General features: G+C 40.4%; 1 protein-coding gene across 1 annotated transcript in view; it reads right to left on the bottom strand.

Annotated features, from left to right (window-relative positions):
• tspan9a (tetraspanin 9a) overlaps positions 1-17,826 on the bottom strand; it is a 251,282-nt gene extending 233,456 nt beyond the window's left edge. The window contains exon 1 of the mRNA XM_050073069.1: positions 17,805-17,826. The gene's annotated coding sequence lies outside the window, so the exon portion shown is untranslated. The remainder of the gene's footprint in view (positions 1-17,804) is intronic.
• Between the last annotated feature and the right edge of the window lie 4,495 nt (positions 17,827-22,321).

Below are 22,321 nucleotides of genomic sequence, written 5' to 3'. Positions count from 1 at the left end.
GAAAGTTATAGTATGAAACAGATGGCATAAAGTTGTAATCCTTGAGATTTTCAAGGAATCAAAGCCACATTTTGATGCCATTTATTTTCAAAAATTCTTTTCAGCAAAAGCTATTGAATGTATTACATTCTTTAATTACCTCTAAGATCTTTCATTGTTAGTGGCGGTTGCCATTCTCACGCTGGATTGAAATGCCTTTTTACACACCCTGGGGGAATACTACATGCTAGCTTTTATTGAGGTTAACTTTTAAATTCTGTTTTTACTCCTTTAATCAGGGTTACCAGTATTATCTGGTAACCCTGGTAAGAACAATTACATACATAAAAAAGATTATAAAATACTAAGATATTAAAGCCACTACAAACAACCAAAGGCCATTGAAAACATATACTGTACATTTTAAGATCTGTCTTAAAAGTGTCAGTGGAGGGGGAGGATTTGATTGAGAGTGGAAGGCTAATCCAAAGCTTTGAAGCAGCTACCACAAAGCCACGATCTCCCTTACCCTCTAGCCTCGATTGTGGGACAGTTAAAAGACATTGTTCTGAGGATTTAAGATGTCGGGAGTTGGAGTAGGGGCAGAGAAGTTCAGCAATATACTGGGGGTGCCAGCCCATGTTTGTCTTTAAACACAAATAAAAGAATCTTAAAATCAATCATGTATTTGATAGGTAGCCAGTGAAGGGATGCTAGCTCTGGTGTAAAGCTGTCTCTTTTTCTGGCACCAGTGAGGAGTCTTGCTGTAGCATTTTGCACGAACTGCAGACGAGACAAAGATGACTGGCAGACACCCAGTTACAGAAAGTTGCAATAGTCCAGCCTTAAGGAGATTAATGCAGTGGTTACAGTTGTCATGTCATTGTGAGAGATGATAGATTTGGGTTTTGCAATGTTTCTTAGTTGAAAATAACAGCCTTTCACCCAAGAGTTGATTTGATTGTCAAATTTGACACCAGGACTCCTGGCATGGGTATGAAAGTATGATGTGAGTGGTCCTTAGTGGCTGACTATGCTGCCTGTGGTGTTGAGGGAGCCAAAAACAATAAAGTCTGTTTTGTTATCATTTAATATGATGGAGCTGGAACCCGATGGGTTAAAGGAAAGGTACATACGTTTGTCGTCGGCATAACAGTGAAAGGAGACATTGTGCTAATGGAAAATGGAGCCTAATGGAAGCATGTACAGTGCAAATAAAATGGGCCCAAAGATAGAACCTTGAGGTACACCACAAGTGATACAGGCAGCAGAAGAGGAGAGACCACCAATCTTAACAGCAAAAGACCTGTCCAATAAATAGGAGGCAAACCACTTGAGGGTGGTGCCCTGGATGCCACCCAGTGCTTGAGATGGTTTAATAAAATACAATGATCGACAGTGTCAAAGGCCGCACTAAGGTCTAATAGGATTAAAAAGTCACATTTACCACTATCTAAAAACAGCAGTGGGTTATTTGACCCTTTGAGAAGGGCAGATTTTCTGCTGTGACGAGCCCTAAAACCTGACTGAAATTTCTCCATGATGTATTTATTAGCTAGATAAGACATAAGCATTCCTCTGAACCCTGAAGCACTCAGCGGTCAGCTGCAACTGGGTGACAGTCCGCAGGTCCTGATTCTCACAGCTGGCAGCCTGAAGTTCATCACACAGTCGGGACAAGACTTTCAGAAAGCTTGAGAACGCCTTCCTCTCAACGGCATCTCTGTATACCTTGTCCTGTAACGCTGTCGTGAATGTTTTTAAAACTTGCAAATGTTCAGGGCGGTGTTCCTCTTTTAGGATTTCAATGATAGACACTGAGATGTTCAAGTTGCTGTCACTAATCCATTCCCACTGTTGGCCATACAGAGAGTGACTTTAATTGCAAAGCAGTCACAGGAACCACAATGTACTGTATTAACCAGTTAGCACTGATTACAGTTGTTCATTAAAATGTGTCTATTGGCTGACTTCTTTAGTAAAACAATGGCAGTTTGTTTGGCTGCACTGTAAAATGATACATAAGTTGCCCATCCCTTATATGTCTGGCAAAGTCGCAGCTGAAGGAGTGTTTCCTTAGTACAAAATTAAACATGTTATCGCCAAATCAACCAGGATTAAAATCATTAAGAACGACTTAATTATGATACTGAATTTTGACATTGAATAGTTGCTTTACTACTTTCCGATGTAAAATGACTCAAGCAAAGTTTTTGCTGCCGCTGCAAGTTAATGCCATCAAAGGCAGAGTAACGAACAGAGGAATGATCCACATTTTATCAGTTACAGCTTTTCTGCCACATGGCACTGCAGACACATAAACACAGGTCGACTGAAAACAAATAAACACATCACAGTCCACCAACAGCCAGCCTGCAAATAAACAAACATCCTCTCTAACCATCTTTGTGCAATTAGAGCAGGGGTTGTGCTCTCTGTGTGTGGGACCATGTGGCGATGGACTGATGCTGATGTAATTACACTGCGTCATCCGCATCAATCATCCGTGGACATGGTTTCTGATGTTGTACAACAGATGACTTGGCAAGGTGGCTGTGTGTGCATGTGGCCACCCTGAGGATGTTCACTAAGCTGATCGAGTGTCTAATAGATCACAGACACCACATGATTGAGATTTAGTTAACTTCTGCACTCTGTCAACTTCCAAAAGAGCCACAGTGTAAGGCCGACAAGGTTTGGTCAGCTCCCCATTCTGAACCCAGCAGGTTTTCTTTTTTAAGCCTCATCTACTGTAAAAATATTTCCATGTATTTTCTGCAGAACACACCAGAAACCCCATGTAAAATCTGATCTCTGTCACAGCGCAGTGAAAGCCAGTATTCTCCATAAAATGAGGTGGGTGGGTGTCCGGGGAGACTTTTTATGGTGTGAAAGCTTGCACATTATAGTTACTATGGGAACTGGGACTCTGCAGTTATTCCAGTAGAGCAGTAATTAGCTGTAAGAAAGAGAAACTAGAGGGAAAAGAAAGAGCGGTGAACACACAGACAAGAAGAAGTGAGCCGTACGGTGCGTATGTGTTCATGTGTTAGAACAATTACGAGCGCGAGGTCGGGTTGAAGGGTGAACCTGCCTTTTTCCCCCACTGTGGGGCTAATTAGGAGTCATGACGGATTGATTGCAGTTTACACTCCACTGTTCATTTGCTGCGTTCTCATGACTCATCTGATCATCACAGCTCTGTCTTCACTCCTAAATGCCTGCAAACAGGTTAATCTAACCACAGGGAATCTGAGAATGACAGCAGAGCGTAAACACACATCTTGCATCTGTATTCAAGGCAACATCTGTCTATTGTGGTAATGAGAGGAAATTGTTTTTTTCCTCATAGAACAGTTACAAAAATATGCCCTGAAATGCTGCAGAGCCAGCGAATTAAACAAACCAAAACTGTATTTTTAATACTGACCAGGCACTAAAGCTGTGATCACCATAATTATAATACCGTATTCAAAATAAGCTCACAGGCATAATTTTTACGCTCCCGATAATTATTTACATTATCACCACGCCGCCCTCTCTTTGTGCTGCAAATTGAGGGATAATGCAAATACATCTACGGAGCATTCTCAAAGGTCCCTCGCGGCTGACATCATCCAAGTGCTGCCTGGATGTCTCTCAGTCTGTCCGTCTGTCTGCGAGGCCCCTGTGACGAGTGTCTGAGTGTGCACGATAAGGAGCATCTGAAAGCCAGCCATCTGGAGCACTGGGGTGTACCTTGGCAGCCATGCTCCACTAATCACCCTCTCTAAACATACAGTAGTGTATATGTAAGCTGTAATGAGTCTTTTGCTACAGCCTGAGGATGGCAGCGTACATTCTCCTTGTCTTTTGGTACAGATGGCATGGCTAGATAATAAGTTGTCAGAGCTGGCCCGAGGGCCTCGACTGTTTAGATTAAGGTCTCGCATAGCCATGTACTTGGAAGCCCACAGCCATAAAGCTCCTCAGTGGACAAAAAAAACAACAAAAAAAACAAGAGCAATGGCCTGAGACTTTTAGGGAAGAATTACGTAATATATGACTTGTCCCGATCAGTAGTTAGGAACTTGATGATTAAAGGCCCAGGTTTGCAGGCTGTAACAAATCATCTGCTCCAAACTTCTGTCACAGGACAAGGTTGGCCGTTGGCTGTTACACTGCAGAACCCCCAGTTGAGCCAAGACGTCTCAGTTAATCATATTAGAGCACAGACAGACTCCTAATAGCATTATAATGGTAGAAATACATTACATGGTACTGTACGTGGTACAATATGATCTGAAGAGATATTGATTTAGTGTAACACATAACGAATGTGGGGTGCTCAACTCTAGATCTTATAAGGTTTAATGAGAGCAGAACTGAGGAATAAAAGAGTAATTCTTTAGGTCAAGTCAAGGGATTGAGGTTATGAGGCTCATCTCATTCACAACTGGCAGCAGAGGGGTCACAGTTGCATTTCAGCCTTATCTGGGTGACATGGATGAACAGGTAAGATATTCTTTAGAACAGCCCATCTTGTCAGTAATCATTCCTGGCATGTTTATTCTGATGCCAAAATCAGCTCTGAAGCCACTGACATGCAACCTACGAAGCCGTTTGCAGTCTCCATCAGAGTGAGCTGAAGAAATTTAAGGTCTGTTCCTGTTTTAGACAGATTTCTAAAAAGGATAAATGTTTTTGAAATGGTATTTGGGGTCTGAACAGCTTGTAATTGACCGTATGCATCTGGGTTTCTGTCTGTTCTGTGCCAGCGCTGCATTAACGGACTGAAATGGAAAAGTACAACTTCCAATTGCGGTTCATGCAAACTTAGGGGCCAACTTTTTTAATATGGAGCAAAGCTGTTTGCTTCACTAGGCTGCATAACAGGTGCTCTCAATCCTGCTTCATGATGTCCAGAATGAAAACATAAATATCCGACAATAAAACTCAAACTATGCAGTCACAAGTAAGTTAATAGTTTTAGTAGTTTCATACATTTTTAAGGCCATAAATCAATCTGTGTTTCCTTGTAAAAGGTTCAAGCAGTTTGGTGACATAGTTAAGCCAAGCTAGCGCTAATCCATAGTACACCATTTCATTCAGTGAAAACTTATTAGAGAGGGATAAAATAGCTCGAAATATGCAGTCACAGATAAGTTGAAAAAATTCTTTAATGCTACATTTTTTAAGGCCAGAAATGTATCTCTGTTTCTTTGTGATATATATTTGGTTCTAGAAGTATGTTGACATAGTGAAAAGTACTCCCACAGCCAGTTGACAAGCTGCTATAGCTCGCAAGCTTAGCGTTAACATGCTTGTCAGGTGGTGCTCTCTCTTACATCATTTCATTCACTAAAGACTCATGAAAGAGGGAAAACGCACTGCTCAAAAATATTGAGGGAACGCTTAAATCACACATCAGATATTGATGAACACAAACACAGACGGGTAGGTGTGTGCATGTTTCTGAATCTCAAATGCAGAGATAAAAGCAGCAGAAGCTCCATTTTAAAGGACATGTAAACGTTTTATATCAGTGTTTTCCATCTATCATAAACTACTACAGCCTTAACTACTAATACTACTGTCGCTACTTTTAGGATTATAAATGTTAAATACATATTGTAATATTATACAATTAGTGCTCAGTACTTGTAGTTCATACAAATTAAACGCCATACCACTTCTCCAACTATTCCTATTACTTCACCTTTTTCTTACATATTTAAGTCAGCATTGTAGTGTAGCATCATCTTTTCAAAAACCTTGATATATTGGTATATTGGTATCATTCAACTATTCAATGACATCCATGCACATTTAAGCCAGCATTGCAGTGTAGTGTCAGCTTGTCATTTTTTTTTTTTTTTTTTAATATTTCACATCATTTATACATTAATGGTATTATTTAATGTTTAAAACTAGCATTGCAGTGTAGCGTCAGCTTTTCAAAAAAACTTAAAATGTTGCACACCATCTATTCATTAATGGTACTATTCAACATTTAAAGCCAGCATTGCAGTGTAGCGTCAGCTTGAAATTGATACCAAAAATTTCAAGAACCTTGAAATTTTTGGTATCAATCAAGTTTTCAATAACATTCATACTGATTAAGCCCATTCCCACCTTTCTATCTATTCCTTATAATTCCACATCTTTTTACATATTTAAGCCAGCAATGCAGTGTAGCATCAGCTTTTAAATATTCCACAGTATTGGTAACATTCAACTATTCAGTGACATTCTTTCACATTAAAGCCAGCCATTCAGAATGCAGCATTCACACATGCAATTTCTTCAGAAATTGCATACTCTGGTATTTTTGAGCAGTGTATATCTCTCTGAGTTAACAAGCTTGTGATCAATTTGCAAGGTCGTTAGCTTGTTAGCTTAGCTCAATTTTCCACAATTTACTCCTGTCCTTCATGAAGCGATTAATAATTCAACAGAAGAGGTTAAATTCAAGTGGATGGTGTAAAACTAGAGTGTCACATAAATTTTCCTTTGACCTTGAGGATTTTATTGGGATGAACTGTATTCGCTACAAAATGTAGCTATTTTAAATCTAGTGTGACCAGGCCTTTAGACCTTTTTGACATAAAGTGGGAAAGTTTCTTCATAACTTGACCAAAGTATGAACTTTTAATGAGGCTGAACCAATTTAACAAAAAAACACCAATGTGAGTGCTATACAGCATCCTATGTGTAGAGTTGACCTTCCCAACTCTTCATTGGCAGAATTTTGAACGAAGACAACAAAACATACAGATAATCTGTCACAACCAACAATAATGTCAAAGTTCCTTCAGTCCTCCTCTATAATGACATTTTTCTGAGGCTTAATTCTTTCCCGCTTCCTCTCTGTCTGAGGCAGAGATTAAATCACAGCAGACCACAATTTATATATACAGAAAAAGCTCTGCAACAAACAACAAGCACAAACTCAGGTGGGAGTACTTCTGCTGCATGTCAGAGCAATCAGAAAATGGGACCGGAGCGGGATGAATACGCTGTTAGTAGGAGCAATACACCATCAGCAGGTGGAGTCGCAGTGGGCTTCAGTAATGGCCAATCCAATCATCTCCTCTCACCCCCTCTAAAAACAGTCCACCTCCACATAATAACAAACTGACAGTTTTGTAATGGGCTGGCAGCAGAGCCCAGGGGCTGGTTTCTCCTACAAGAGGCACGTAGAGTCCTAAGGCACAAATATACAGAGCCCCAAATGCAAATACACTGCACTCAGAAATGTTGGCAAGCGTGGATGATGTCTCTTTTGAAGTTGAATTAATTTCAGGCTGTAGTGAAATCCCTGTCGTTGTTTTCCATGCAAATGCATAAAGATGTTTTTTTTTTTTTGTGAAGTTACATTATAGCTACAATAAGTTGTAGCAGAATAAAGCATGTTTTCATTATTTTTGTCTGTTTGAGCTTTTCAGACGACTGTATCCACTGACAGCTCGTCATATTACAGTAATCCTGTTTACATTTTGATTATCCAGAGGAACGTTTCTGTGGCTGTCATGCCTCATAAAACTGCATGTTATTTCTATTTTTTGCAAAAGTTAACTTGAAAGTGCACTTTTTTTTTTTTTTGTAAAAAAAAAAGGATGTGAAATTCTATGTAAATTGATATTTGCCTGAAAGCTTCATCAACCTAGATTCTAAATATTGACACATGGCTCGATACAAACCTCGCTGGTACAGTACAATGAATGCTAGTGATTACCTGCATGATCACATGTACTAATCATCTCCCAGACTCCTTTGCTCACTGTCATCAGTAATATCAACACTGAGTGATTGGCTGATTACACACATCATTAACAATTACTTACATTTGCCAAAGTCATGTCGGCACATTTTCTGCTCCTGCTAGAGTAAACTGTATATTGATGTTGGAGCACAACTGGACACCAGTGTAAGACACTGTAATCACATGTAACTGTCAAATCTGTTGGTATGACACATGTGAGTTTCCAGTTGAGGCTAAGAAGACGGACAAGTGCACACTGCTGTTTTAACAAGTAACAGATAAGGAAGTTTGTGCGTATATGTCATAAAAAGGCGTAACCATTCAGGAAACCTGGTTTTGTTCTGGTATCTGTTAACCTCACCCCACTGCTAATTAGTGCAGAACAGAAAAATGAGCAATAACATTTGTATAAGCAGAACACTGAGGTTAATTTACACTACACAACTGCATGAGCGCAGTTTTCACCCCAGGACACAACAGATGTCAGCTGGATTTAAACCGAGACGCTTCTGGCTCACAAGCAAGAACCTGTGAGCGGACCTGGAATTAAACTGGTTGGATTCTGATTCACACTGAGAATTTACTTTATAAGGGATGCACCACAGTGTGCCGCTAAACTAGCCAGCATAATCAGATGTAGAAATTGGACCCACTGTTTGCTATTAATAGCAAAGGACTGTCAGAGTAATCAAGCAGAATGCCAAATTCACATTCAGATACAGTGTTCTGATCAAAACCAAATGGTATTGCAATCAATTGGTAGCGGCGCTTCCTGGAGCCTAAAATTGCCCCCCACGCTCAATTTTTTATTTTTTTTGGCATATGAAAGAATCAAGCAAAAGGGGAATGGAGTGAAGTGTATGCGTAGACCATAAGAGTAAGAGAAAATGAAAAGGTAAAAGCCATGTGGGCTGCAGAACAGAAACAAAAGGAAGACAAAATCTGCACATTTGGACATATCTTATTCTCTTATTGTGTGTTAGTTATTCTTATTGTTTGTTAGCTAACTTGTTTATTTGTGTAAGCATAGCGTTAGTTCAGGCAGGACATGATGTCAAGCTCAGCTCACATCCCAGCTACATCATCTGATTTTTAACAGTCCAATCAACTGATGGAGCAGTTGACTGATGAAAAGGAGTCAGCTGATAGATCACATGATTCCTTTCTATGCAACTGATTGGCAAATCTCATTCAGGGCGCCCTATTTAAACTGATCTGGCCTGCCTGCTTCTTCTGCAACCTGCCTCCACCCCAGCTCCTCCCTTTTCATACTGTGTCTGAATTATCAGTGTCATTTCTGTTCGTCAGTGATGCTGACTCTGTTCTGTTCCTGGAGGGTATGTTCTCCTGCTCACCCTGCCTTACTCTTTCCATGTAGGCACATGGAAGGGCAGAGAAGTGTGCTCTCTCTGTCTTAAGGCTCTCCATGTAGACACGCAGAGGGGTGGAGAGGTGTGCTTTCTTTGCCTTAGGCTTTCTGTGAAAGCCGAGGAAAGTCAGAGAGGCCCCAGAACAGAGCCATGCTACCAAATATAATACTGCAAATGGAAATAAGGTTTTCCTTGACTAAAGTGGTCCTGAACAATTGTTTACCATCACTGTTATATGGCAGCTTATCTTGTACTCTGCTTGGAGGGTAAGGTGCCCCCACATCATTGTTCGGACATTCACAGACTCTGTTCTTCCTCTTTGAGTTAGCTGCTAACTGCTAACAGCTAACAGCTAACAGCTACTTTTTAAATCTCCTGCGGTGTGGCCATGCACATAACACATCATCAAAACATCACACCCCATCCTACCAATGTCCTTTTTATACAGACACTGTTTCAGCACTGTAACTACCTTATGTATCCGATTGAAAGACGAGACGACTCTGTCCACACACTCCACCATCGCACCTTACATACAGCGCAGTGAGTTGGCACAACGGCATGATATTCCCGCCTTGAAGAAGCAATGTAAGAGTGGCTAAAGTCTAATCCAGGTCTAAAGATAGCTCAGTTGAGCCATTTTTAACTGTTATTATGATACAGATCTTAAATGAACATGACTAATGATAGTGTAATACTCTAAAACAATCTCTCAGTGTGTAAACAGGAGTGATTAGTAAAGAGGAGCAACATGACAGGCATGTGAGTTGCTATTTTTCACTGTCTAACTAAGATCGCTTTTTATGTCCTCTCAAGTGACAATGCCATCAATCAGCGGTGTGAGTAAATGGATCTCATTCATCAAACAGTTATAAATGCATGCAAACAATATCAGAAATACATAAATAAAGCATAATATTGATATATCAATACATAATATTTATATCAACCATGCATCATTATGCAGGTATAACCTCTGTTCTCCAATTTTATATTTGTTGTCCTTGCTCTTGCTGTTGTTCAAGGTATTTTAATGGAATTATATGCAGAGAAGCTGTGGTATTCTCAGAAAGCAGAATGAGGTCCCTCCAGGTCTCATGCCAATACAGCGGGGGCAATAGCCGGCTGAGACATAGAGCCAACAAGCATTTTCTTTTGCACTGACATCAGCCTACAGGGAAGAAAGTTTAATAAGTTTTTTTTTTCTGGTTGCCTATTACATTTTCTTTTCATTTGATTTTTTGTATCTCTGTGCCGGAGCATGCAAGTACAGGAGATCCTTCTATTATTTTTTTACTCATTACTATCAAAGATGACAATGCCCCGATTGACAGAAAAAAGAGCCAGACCAGATTATGGGTCTCTATCAAAGCAATGCCAACACCCACGACAACAAGCACTTAAATGAATCCAATTAAAATCCTGTTAAATCTCATAAATCGCCTTTTGGGAACTGGTTACTGTTATGGTGGAACATTACAGTTTTAACAACAATAAAATACAACACAAAAACAATAAAGCTCTCATGCTCCAATGGTTAAGTGGAACTTAAAAGCTAATTTTTTATTCTCTGCATGGTTTCGTTCACTGTGAGTGTAAGATGGAGCACATGAACTGCTTGTGTGAGAGAGGAAAAGTGGCATTTTACTTATTAAAGTCTTTAAACTCCAATTAAGGTGTCTAATTATCTGATCCTTCTGGAGTAGGATTAATGAAGCTGCTCAGCGCCCATCTGCTGATGACACCGATGCTGTGTGTGTGTGTGTGTGTGTGTGTGTGTGTGTGTTTGTACACAGGTTTGTGTGCGATAAAGGTTGCTATTGGAAAGACAGAGCCAAGCAGAGGAGAGGCAGAAGTAGCATGCTGTCCTTCCCCCAACAGCTCTAGTCATCCCACATGCTTTCTTACATGTGGAAACCATCAACAGAAAAATACAAACATAAACTCAAATGACTGAGAAACATCTTAAGATTATTGGCAAGGCTTACAAGCAAAGTAGCAAGACCTTGAACCGGATTGCGGACGCAGATTTATCATCAATAAATCTGTTCCATTCTCTCGCTGTCATCAACTACTGGCCCCCCTCTGAAGAAAGCGATCTGATTGACAAGCTGTTTCATATCCACAGAGTTGCTTGTTAAAGGTTTAAATAGAGCATTAAGCTCTGCTGAGCAACAGAGTGGCCTTTAAATGGATCCATGTGAGCTGAAGAGTTTTGATAGCAAACAACAGGGACCCCAGCCAAAGTGCACGCTATCTACATCAACCTGATTAATCAGTGTGGATGGAGCCATATGGGAACGATTCCCCAAGGATAGACTTTTATTTATGGATCTTCAGCCCCCCCCTCACAAAAAAAGGCTGTATGGCTCACCTTGGTGGAACAAAACATGAAGTTGTCACAGAAAGTTCAGAGCACTGAATATAAAAAAATAGGAATGGTTCAGCGCTTCAAAGGTCACCTTCGTTAAAGGAGTAGTTTGACATTTTGGGACATAACCTTATTCCTTTTGTTATGACCAGAGCTGAGATTCAAGATACAAAATGCTTGGATTTACCTGCCACATACTCATATTTCTTAATATATGAAGCGAAATGTGAGGTCGCCATACTCTGCAGGAAGTGCCAATCATCGTCACTCAGAACGTCTTAAAGTGTAGCCTCTGATATGGCAGTTCAAAGCCTTACGTCACTGGTCACCTTAGCTTCTTGTACCAATATTAAGCCGGAGCCACAGTCAACTAGCCTGGAAATCCAGACTCAAACCTAGAAAGATTTTGAGTCTGGCCCTCACCGATACACCCTTCCTACCCAAGGGGCGGCACTAACTGAGGCATATTAAATGCCGCCGCACGCAGTTGGATAGCACGATAGCCACTCAGAGCAAATAACAAGGTGACGCATTCATTGCACTAAGCCCCATTTGTTTGCCGACCAGTGGGGCTAACTGATATATTATGCTTTTGCCGTATCCCGTCAGTAAAATGGCAAAAACATCCTTCCTGGAAGCGAAGGCTTCTAGGGCAGTCTTCTGTTCCTCTCTCAAGGAAAAAGATAAGTGTAGTTGGCTTAGCATTTCTTCCAAAGCTAAACTGAATGGACACAGTCCTTCGGTAGCTGCCACCATCTTGGCTGTTTACTTTTCGGCTCCTACAGCGCAGCGCTGTTGTCATCATGTTACACCCGCCCAGAGCCTGACCTGATTGGTCCAATAGGGGATTCAGATCAGATAACAGATAACAAAATAAATATGAGTAAATCAGAAGCAATGGTTGTTGTGCAGTCAATATTGCATTTTATTAAATCTAAATATAATTTCAAGTGGTTCCAGAATAAACGGAAATATTAAGGGGTGACCATCTGTCAAGACTTTAATAAACTATTCCAATATAATTTTGATGCTTTGGAGAGGCAAATTAAACATGATTTTAAAAAATGGATATTAATCCCTTTAACAATAACAGGGAGAAATGAGATTATTAAAACAACAATTTTATCAAGATTTATTTTTTAATTTCAAAACCTGCCAGTTCACATACCAGAAAAACATTAATTTCAACCAGTGGGATAAACTTTTTAATAAATTAATTTGGGGAAAAGGAAAACAGCCTATAAAACCTAAGTTGATTAACGAATCTGAATTTTATGGGGGACTGGCTCACTATTATGTTGCTTTAATCAAATCAATTTCTGTTTGGTTATGTAATTACTCAACAGCAAAGTAGAAAGAAATGGAAATTCAAATGGGTAAATACTGGAACATTTGCAAATCTGCCAAAATGCCTATTAAGGACAATAGAAAAATTGAAAATACATATACAAAAAATACATCATTGGCCTGGAAAGAAGTTACGAAACCAAAGCTTGTTTAAAGGGATCTAATTTTTATGAGTGAGATCACAATGGATAAGGAATTTAAACCAACTCTGAATGACAAAAAGTAATGGCTTGACTAAATATAATCAGATAGTTTCAGACAAAGGAATAGATACTTCTGACAACTTATTAAAATTATACAATCAACCAAAATCGCACTTTTATAAATACCTACAAATTAGAAATTACCTTGTTAAAGAAATGGGAATAAACAAACAACGACAGAGATACACCCTTTAATAGCTTACGTAATGAAACCATCTGCTAGAGCTAACACAAAAAACATATAAGGTCCAATTTATCAAACTTTGGAAGAAGAATCTAGAAGTCAGGAAATTAAGCAATCACTGGCTAGGAGAAGGAATTAAAAGTAGGTATCTCCAGACATATGGAAGGACATAAGTAATAATACATGTAAGACTACAAGTTCTTTAATTTGGAGAGAATATTTTTGGAAGATTCAAATGCACTTCTCTTTAATGCCTGCTATCCAAGCAAAGTACTCTGGAGAGAGAACACCAAGCTGTTGGCGAAAATGTGGGGAGGTAGAAGCCAACTATACCCACATATTCTATTCCTGTCCGGTTTTGCAGCAATACTGGACAGAAATAAAGGAAGCGATAGAGAGCATGTTTCAGCGCTTACTAATTTTGGGGCCAGAGCGATTATCACTTCACCAAACACCACAGTTACTCTCTTAACAAACTGATAAGTATCTTTTAGAACTTTAAGAGTCGCCGCACTTAACGTACAGTAGCTTTTGTTCGGATTGACACTTTTTTTTTTCTTCTGTTTGTATGAGAAGTAGGAGACTATAATTTTGACAAATAAAGAGTGTGAAATGTAAAAAAAAATCAGCCTACCAGCATCTCTTAAGCTCACAATCTCATTAACTTCCTATTGCATCTTGTCTTATTAATCTGCACATAAACAAAAAAATAAAAATTAAAAGTTGTAGTAATCATGGGGAGATGCTTGCTGGAACTATTTCTTGGCCTTCCCAGAGTCTACACATAATCAAGCACGATATAATGTGTTAATTGGTGATCCTTGAAGGTTTTGGTTGGCAGAATTTTTAAACTCTGGACAGTGCCAGGCTAGCTGTTTCCCCTTATTTCCAGTCTTTATGCTGTAATCCAACCACCTGCTCACTCCATCTTCAGATTTAGTACAGACATGAAAGTGGTATCAATCTTCTCATCTAGCTCTCTGCAAAAAAGCACGAGTACATTTCCCAAGAAATCAAAGTATTCCTTTAATTGATGATGTAGAGTAGATAGGCTAACACATTTTTCGATCGCTTTGGCCCTGATCACACAGAAAGTGTTTTTTCCAGGTTGTAAAATGTGAAGCGCACCACACTGCCTTTTTAATAAAATTGAATGCCACTAGTAAAAAAAGAAGAAAAAAACAAAAACAAAACGCTTGCTGCACCCTTTTATTGTTGCTAGGCAACCACCCCATCACCTCCTTACACTAACCTTCCCGTGTAGTCAATCTACCCTTTTTTCCCCCCAGTGCTTAGTATCTAGTTCCTAAAATGTTCAGGCAGAGGGTACTTGCTTTAGCTCTGGTAGAGGGTGAGAGGCTGTCAGCAAATAGTTTTTGGGCACAGGGAAACAGAGATCTGTGTGGGTACAGGAGACCCTAAAAAAGAGAGTGGATCTCCGGGAGTACCACCAGCCGGTCCAGGAGCTTCTCCTCGATTATGGCCATTTCCAGGCATATTTTAGGATGACTCGAGTGCAGTTTGACAACCTGCTGTCCACTGACGTGCCATATAGCTCTGGGTATCGCTACCACCAGTTTCTCCTCCATTATTTACCAACTCTAAACTTGCCGTTGCCGTGACCACCTCAGAAGGCCCGCCTCTCAAATCATCCGATTGGACAATGGGAAAAAAGATGACGAAGAAAGAGATGAACCTCTAGCGAAAGTTCAGTCAGGAAGACAATACTTTTTATGCTAGTGCTTTCTTGCTGCAGTCATGCGCGCCCTCCGCCTCCCCATCACCACCTTGTCTGTACGGATTCATCAGCCTCATATGCCTCATCAGCCATCAGTCTCAGAGTCAGCAGGCACCACCACCACCAGTGTCTGGACTCCATGAGGGGATTTATCTTCCTGTTGCTCAGATGTCCCTTGATCACAAAATATCTCCCTCTGGTGTCCAAGCACCAAAGACTTCTGTTAAATCTTAATCAGCAGAAATCATCTGTTAATCTGTGCACTCATATTCTCTATTAAATATTATCTTTACTTTCTTTCTTCTGTCTCTCTTGATTGAAATGACGTTGGGCGCTTTTCCACTCTGAGTTAAAGTTTTTTCAACTAGTTGAATTCTGAGCGTTCCAGCAAAAACGGCAGGTGCCTAGAGTGAAGAAACGTGAGGCACATCGCAATGCAACACCGTAAGCAAAAAGCTTCACTCTCATTAAAAACAATTACAAAAAGCTGCCTCCAGCTGATAAAACACTTTCTGTGTGATCAGGGCCCTAAAGAACAATTTAACACCCCCTTTGCTTATAGTGGGGCGGTATAAAAGCACCAAATTTGGCAGATGTGTTGACTATATTTAGAACAAATCTGGATATTGGGGCATCAGAAACTCGCCCCCTGGTGGTCAGAACAGGCAATTGAATCCTACCTGTCCATGGACCCGTCCCGTTAATTGGATCCACTCCAAAATGTAATGGCTTCTAAGTTGGACCATGCTATATGCCTCCACCAAGTTTTGTGAAAATCGGTTGGACAGTTTTCACGTAATCCTCATCCAAAAAATTAATGGAAGTGAATGGGCGGCCACGTGTGGGCGGCCCGTGGACACGCCCTCTGAGTTGGATCAACACCAGAATTTAATGTATTCTAAGTTGGCTTGTGTTACATCCTCCACCGAAATTTTGTGAAAATCGGTGAGGCAGTTTTTGTATAATTCTGCTAACAAACTAATAAATTGGGCGGCATAGCTAAAAAAAAAAGTTCATTTTTGTGATAAAAGCATAGCTAAAAAAAAAAGTTCATTTTTGTGATAAAAGTGCCACTTTTATCACAAAATTGAACGATTTTAGAAAAATATTGAGCTATGCCGCCCCACTATTATACCTCCAGTGGTTTAAGTTTTCATTTTGCTGCAGCGATGTACAGGTGGACTCCAGCACTCAGTGATATCACTACAGGTAGTGCAGTAAAACACTGTTTTTCAACCTGGTGTTAAATTATTCTTTAAACCAAACATTAAACTTACCTCAGTACTTTATCCCTGGACATTAGTTTGCAAGGGCTTATTTACAAAGACAGTCTATTTAATATAACCTGACTGCCTTACAGCCACAGTGATTGACTACAGGTTTATTTGGACTGAAGGAGTAACCAACTAAAGATCTTATCATGCAGCGGTCCCACTGTTTTTTCTTATTCCAATGCTTTATCTGATCTTAGTAGGAGCACTGAGGCAGGATTTCAAAGTGAAATACCACCATACCAAAACCAGTGTCCTTTTAATCATGTCTTCTTTCTGTCCGTGACTGATTGGATCCTCCTGTGTTGTGTGGAACATAACAGAAATGCTCCTGTTTATCAAAAGACATAGTACTGTGATGCTTTTTTTTTTCTTTTTTTGCCGGTGACAATAAACATCAAGAACAATGTCAGCTGCTCTGCTGGCGACCGAGAATGTGACTGTAGTCCATTTTTCTTGACTTTGTTAGCTGTGTCTGTGATGTTTCAGTCGATGTGAATGATGATGTGACCCTACACCTCGGATAAACCTCTGCAATCCATCTTCAGAAGCAAACATTTATTTATTTTAGAGGGCAAACAGACAACAAGGAGGAGCAGTGTATCTTCAATCAACGTCAATGTGTTGATGTACAGAACAGCTTTACTGTAAGATCAGCTTGTTCACTTTTCTTTAAACCTGTGGAGTGTAATTTGATTTAACTGGGCAGAGCTTGTAGGTCGATCCAGTGAGGGAAACAGCAAGAGTTTCTGACCTTGCCTTGTTAAACGCCTGTGGTAGACTTGAATAGGGTCAAATGGCCAAACTGTTGAAACAGGAATCAAAGACATGACTCACCCCTGTAACACTTTTTCTTCTGTTTTTGTTCACTTAGCTGTTTGGCCAAAGGCTGTTATCCAATGAAACAGGTAATAGGCCTCCTCATAGAAGCAAAAAGTACCACTGTGTTTTCATTTTAGGTCTTATATCAAGGACGCAGTTGTAACATTACCTCCACAATGTAAAATGGTCATTGGCACCTTGTTCAGCAGCTTTCTAATGACTGAGAACCAAAAGCAAAAATGCAATAATTAAAGCAATTGCAATAAAATGGCATTTTAACGACATAAAATAAAATAAATTACACATAACAATTCAGTAAACGCTGCCAGCTTAGTGGAAAGAAACTAAATGCCATGTCTGGATGCAAATGTTCCCCAGTAAAAGTATTTTATGGTTCACTCAGTTTTTTTTCTGTCTGCTGAACAATACATTTAATCATGTACGTACAGTAGTGGAATTGTAAAACTATGCAAGAAGGAGCATCTGACCACAGCCAGAGTTTACGAGTAAGAGAGCATCTGCATAACTGGAGTGTGCAGTAAATAATCCTTTTTAACAGCTAGAATGAGACTCGCTTGTTTCTGCTACACTGCGGGCTCTCACTGCTCTCCCTGTGGGCACTTTAAACACTGACTGATGTCATTGTTTGCATGCAGAAGACTTCTTGGTGAAAGGTGTGATGATTGCAGAGATACAAAGTATCTGTGTCAGTGTCTGTGTGTTGGTTTTGCTAACCAGCCTGTGGTATCCAGCAGTGCAGTGTGATGGACTGTACCTGCCCTGTTACGCCTCTACAGCCGCTGCCCCGCAGCTAAGCACTGAAGTCCAGATGGCTGAAGGTTTCACTGTATTGGATTGTCCTTGACAGGGAGAAAAAAGAGAAAGTCCATTATTGTCATTTTCCCGTAAATAATATAAATACATAATGAATGGGTACAAAAATATAAGCAATTATATTGGATGCTATTATAACAGTTTCCAGTTACTGTGTCCATCCTATTGTTTATTGTGCACTCATATCCAAACATTTGACCATAAACCCATCCACCCTGACATACAGTATAGCCCACATAGCAAATTGCTTTCTTGTTAAGAGTTACATAAGAAGACTGACACTACAGCTGCAATGATTAGTCGATTAATCAATAAGCTGAATCACAGAAAATGAATTGGCAACTATTTTGATCATCAAATCATCATTTTAATAATTTTTTAAAACAAAAAAGCCAAACGTCTCCTGCCTCCTAAATGTGAGAATTTGATGCTTGTATTTGTCATACACAACAATTAACTAAATATCTTCATAATATAATCTTTGTACTGTTGGTTGACTAAAACATACTATTTTAAGATGTCACCTTGGGCTCTGGGAAATTACAGTTTATTGGCAAAGCAATGCATCAACTAACTGAGAATCTGTAAAGAAAATAATTGTTAGTTGCATCTCAAATTGGCACCACTGTCATGTCTGTATGGTAAATATGAAGCTACCATCAGCAGCCAGTTAGCTTAATTTAGCACAAATTCATTCATTTTACATAACTGCTTATCCTGTTGGTGTCAGCCTATCCCTACTGACACATAGCAAGAGGCAGGGTACACCCTGGACAGGTCGCCAGCCTATCACAGGGCTAACACATACAGACAGACAACCATTCACACTCATATTCACACCTACGGACAATTTAGAGTCACCAGTTAACCTGCATGTCTTTGGACTGTGGGAGGAAGCTGGAGTACCCAGAGAAAACCCACTGACATGGGGAGAACATGCAAACACTTAAGGACTTCCTCTCCTTGGGTTCAAACCAGGAACAGTCTAGCTGTGAGGCAACAATGCTAACCACTGCACCACCATGGATTAAACAAACAAGATCCAACGTGTTAATTACTTTAGAGATGCTGGTAGGCAGATTTTGGTACCTTTAGACCAGTGGTTTCCAACTGGTCCAGCCACAGGGTCCAGATTTCTTCTTAGTCATTAGTTCAAGGTCCACACAGTTAAATATATTCAGCATCATATCTGTGTTTGGCCATGACACTGGGCTAGTTTGTTGTCTCTGTCAAATATCTGTCTGTTATTTACTCAGTCTACAGCAGGAAACGGCATTTCAAAGTAAAAGCTCTGTGCCAAAAATACACTGTACTTCAAAAAAGAGTGTTTTTTTTTACAAGCTTGACATGTTTGCAACCCACCAGTTTTGAACCACTGCTTTAGTCAAAACTAGGATTGTCTTCCTCCCCACGTTTCCAGCATGGATGTATTAAAAATCTTGATTCCTTGTTCCAAAATGGTGTCCCTGTCATTCTTATGAAATTCGCACAGTGGGCGCATGTACCAAAAACATCCTTTTTCTGCTGAGCTGGTTAATAGCATGCATGTTACAAACTCCCTCTGTTCAAACACATGAATGAACTTGATCATCTACAGGCAATCCAGAATGCTGCCGTAAGACTACTCGCTACGTCAAATAGACAATCTCACATTACCCCTATACTTAGATCTCTTCACTGGCTCCCTGATGTGTATAGGATCCCGTTTAAAGTTCTCATTCTTACTTACAGAGCATTACACAGTCAGGCTCCGGCTTATGTGACTGAACTACTTCAACCTTACTCTTCAGCTCGCTCCCCTGAGTCAAATATGCTAAAGTTGCTGTCTGTCTCGTGTACCTGCCTTAATACACATGGGGATCGAGCTGTGAAGCCACGGCAGATAAATTATGAAATACTCTACCTGTACCCTTACGCTCTGCTGACTCTGCTGTTTCTTTTACCTGTTTCGACAGGCGTTTGCATAACCTTCATGCACTGGGTCTGTATTTTATTCATATTTTGTGTATTCTTGTTGTGCTGTGTGTGTTTTTTTCATTGTGTGTTGTGTTTTTAATGTTGCACTTTTTAAAAACGTGGCTCGGGTAGTCACTTTATCTCCGTAGTTTCTTTCTTGTATAATGTATAACTCCCTTGTAAAGCACTTTGTGACCTATGCCCTTGAAAAGCGCTATACAAATAACTTTTACTAACTTTGGACTTCTTACATTTATTGACCTTAATGGATCTGCTCTGATTATAAATTCATTGTGATGTGACTGTGACACTCCCCAATACAATCCTACTGAATGTATTAAAGACGTTTCAGTTGCAGATGCAATACAAAGGCAACAAGAACTTGAAGAACTTAAGCATCTAATTTACCAAACCCAGGTTACAGCGTACCAAGGAAAACAGAACTGGTTGGAGGGAAAACATGAGGAACAAAAGAGAAACATGCAGGTGTGTATACAGAGAGAACTGATCACAAGAACAGGACACAGCTGGAGAAGGCAGGCGATGGCAAAAGGACAAGGACTGGCAAACAATGGAGACAACAAGGATGTGGTGGGTAACACTGGGGTGGCTCATATGAGACTAATACAATACAGGTGAGCAGGAAAAACTCTGAAAACAAGGAAGGACAAACAGGACCAATGCAAAGCAGGGGTGTAATGGCCAGTTCAGACCAAAGATTCACAATGTGACAAGGTTAAACAGGCAACAACTTGCAATGTGCCATTCTGCAACATTCTAAAAACCTGCTGGTTCACACCATTGCAACTAGATGAGATGGTGTATCATGTCTATGCAACAACTCTCTGTACTTCTGCTCTGATTTTCAGTTTTTCAGGCTTATTTTGTGGCTGAATATAATTTGTAGCTTCTTAAAATATGAATGAGGATAGCGATCGTGAGATACTGGCTACAGTTGCATTGTAGTAGTGATGAGATGGTGAAAAACAGAAACAAAACAAGTATCAGATGGACTGTATTCATTTAGATTTGCCACAGTAATATAAATAACCAGCGCCAATTAATCAGTAAATGAGAATGTTTGTGTGTGAGGGGGAATAAGCACATACAGGGAGAAGCAGCAGCAACCCACCATCTGACACAGGTACACCGTGAGGATGGAAACAGAGGGCTGAGCGGGGACGAAGCACCTGCCGAACATGCCGTCTTCAGACATTTTAACTTGACCAGTGGCCTTCACTACAAGCTGATTGGCTGTTGAAACAGGTGACCAGCCTTATGTTCTGAAACACAGCCGCTGGAGATTTGACCAGCTGAGTTGGAGCTGGCACCATCATCCGGCTTGAGTTCACACTGCTGCATTCTGAAACAGTTTTGTCTCGTCGCAAACCTTTGGTCTGACCTGGTCTAAGGGAAACAGGTGAGGTATTGACAAACAGAGGTAGAGAGTAAAACAAACCATGACACATAAGGAGAGTGACCTTCAAAACAAAACAGGAATTAAACTACAACAAAACCCTAGAACCATGACAGTGGTGCGTTCGACTCCAGTCTGTGTGCTAAGCTAAGCTAACGGGACACTGGCAATTGCTTTATACTGACTGTACAAATAAAAGTAGTATCAGTCTTCTTGTCTAACTCACAACAAGAAAGCCAGTAAGCGGATCTGTCAAAATGCTGAGCTATTCTCACTTGATCACAATCATAAACCATTCTTACATGGTGTCTACATTCTATTGCATGTATTTGTAGACAGATATTACAGATTAGACCTTCAGATTCCTCACAGTGTTAGTGTCTTCCAACACGCTGTCATGAGGCAGCATCAGAACAGCGCAGGTGAACTCAGTGTTACCTCACTAATGACTTCTGTGATCAAAGAAATAGCCACTTGCCTTTAAATATTTAACACATGGCATATAAAGGGGAGGAATGTTCCTTTATGAGGAAAGCCTATTCTCCCTGCCTGACCCTACGGGTTCGGCTGTGTGAGTGTGTGAGTGGCAGTAAAACCCGGCTGTGTTGAGGGCTACCACCCCTGTGTGGGCTATAACTGCTGGTGGGCCAGCAGGTTGGCCCGCCTGTGCTGACAGAACTACGGCTCTACGAGTCTCTCGTAACAGAGACGTCTGCCGTTTCTCGCTTCGTCTGCTCTCCGGGTACATGTTTGTTTTACTCTCCCTCACTCGGTCTGTTATCTCCCCAACACCATCTTGCCCTTCAGTCCTTGCGCTGGTTATCAACCACTCTGTCTCTCTTGCAGCAGCCTTTCGTTCTTCCCTCTCTGTTTTCCTCTTTTTCTTCCCTGCAACATTTATGGTTCCCCTACACAGCATCAGCCGGAGACAAATCTGCTCTCTCTCAGTCATAACGCTGCCAGACAGCCCCAGTTTTCTAATTTCCTGACATGAATGCTGATGACTGCTGTGTGCAGAAACACACCAGGCTGCAGGAAAACAACCTTGAAACAGCCCATGCTTCCAGAAATCACATCACTTTCTA

The sequence above is a fragment of the Epinephelus moara genome, chromosome 20 (genome assembly GCF_006386435.1).
Source record: "Epinephelus moara isolate mb chromosome 20, YSFRI_EMoa_1.0, whole genome shotgun sequence".
Taxonomy (NCBI): domain Eukaryota; kingdom Metazoa; phylum Chordata; class Actinopteri; order Perciformes; family Serranidae; genus Epinephelus; species Epinephelus moara.
This window is presented reverse-complemented; position numbering and strand designations above follow the sequence as displayed.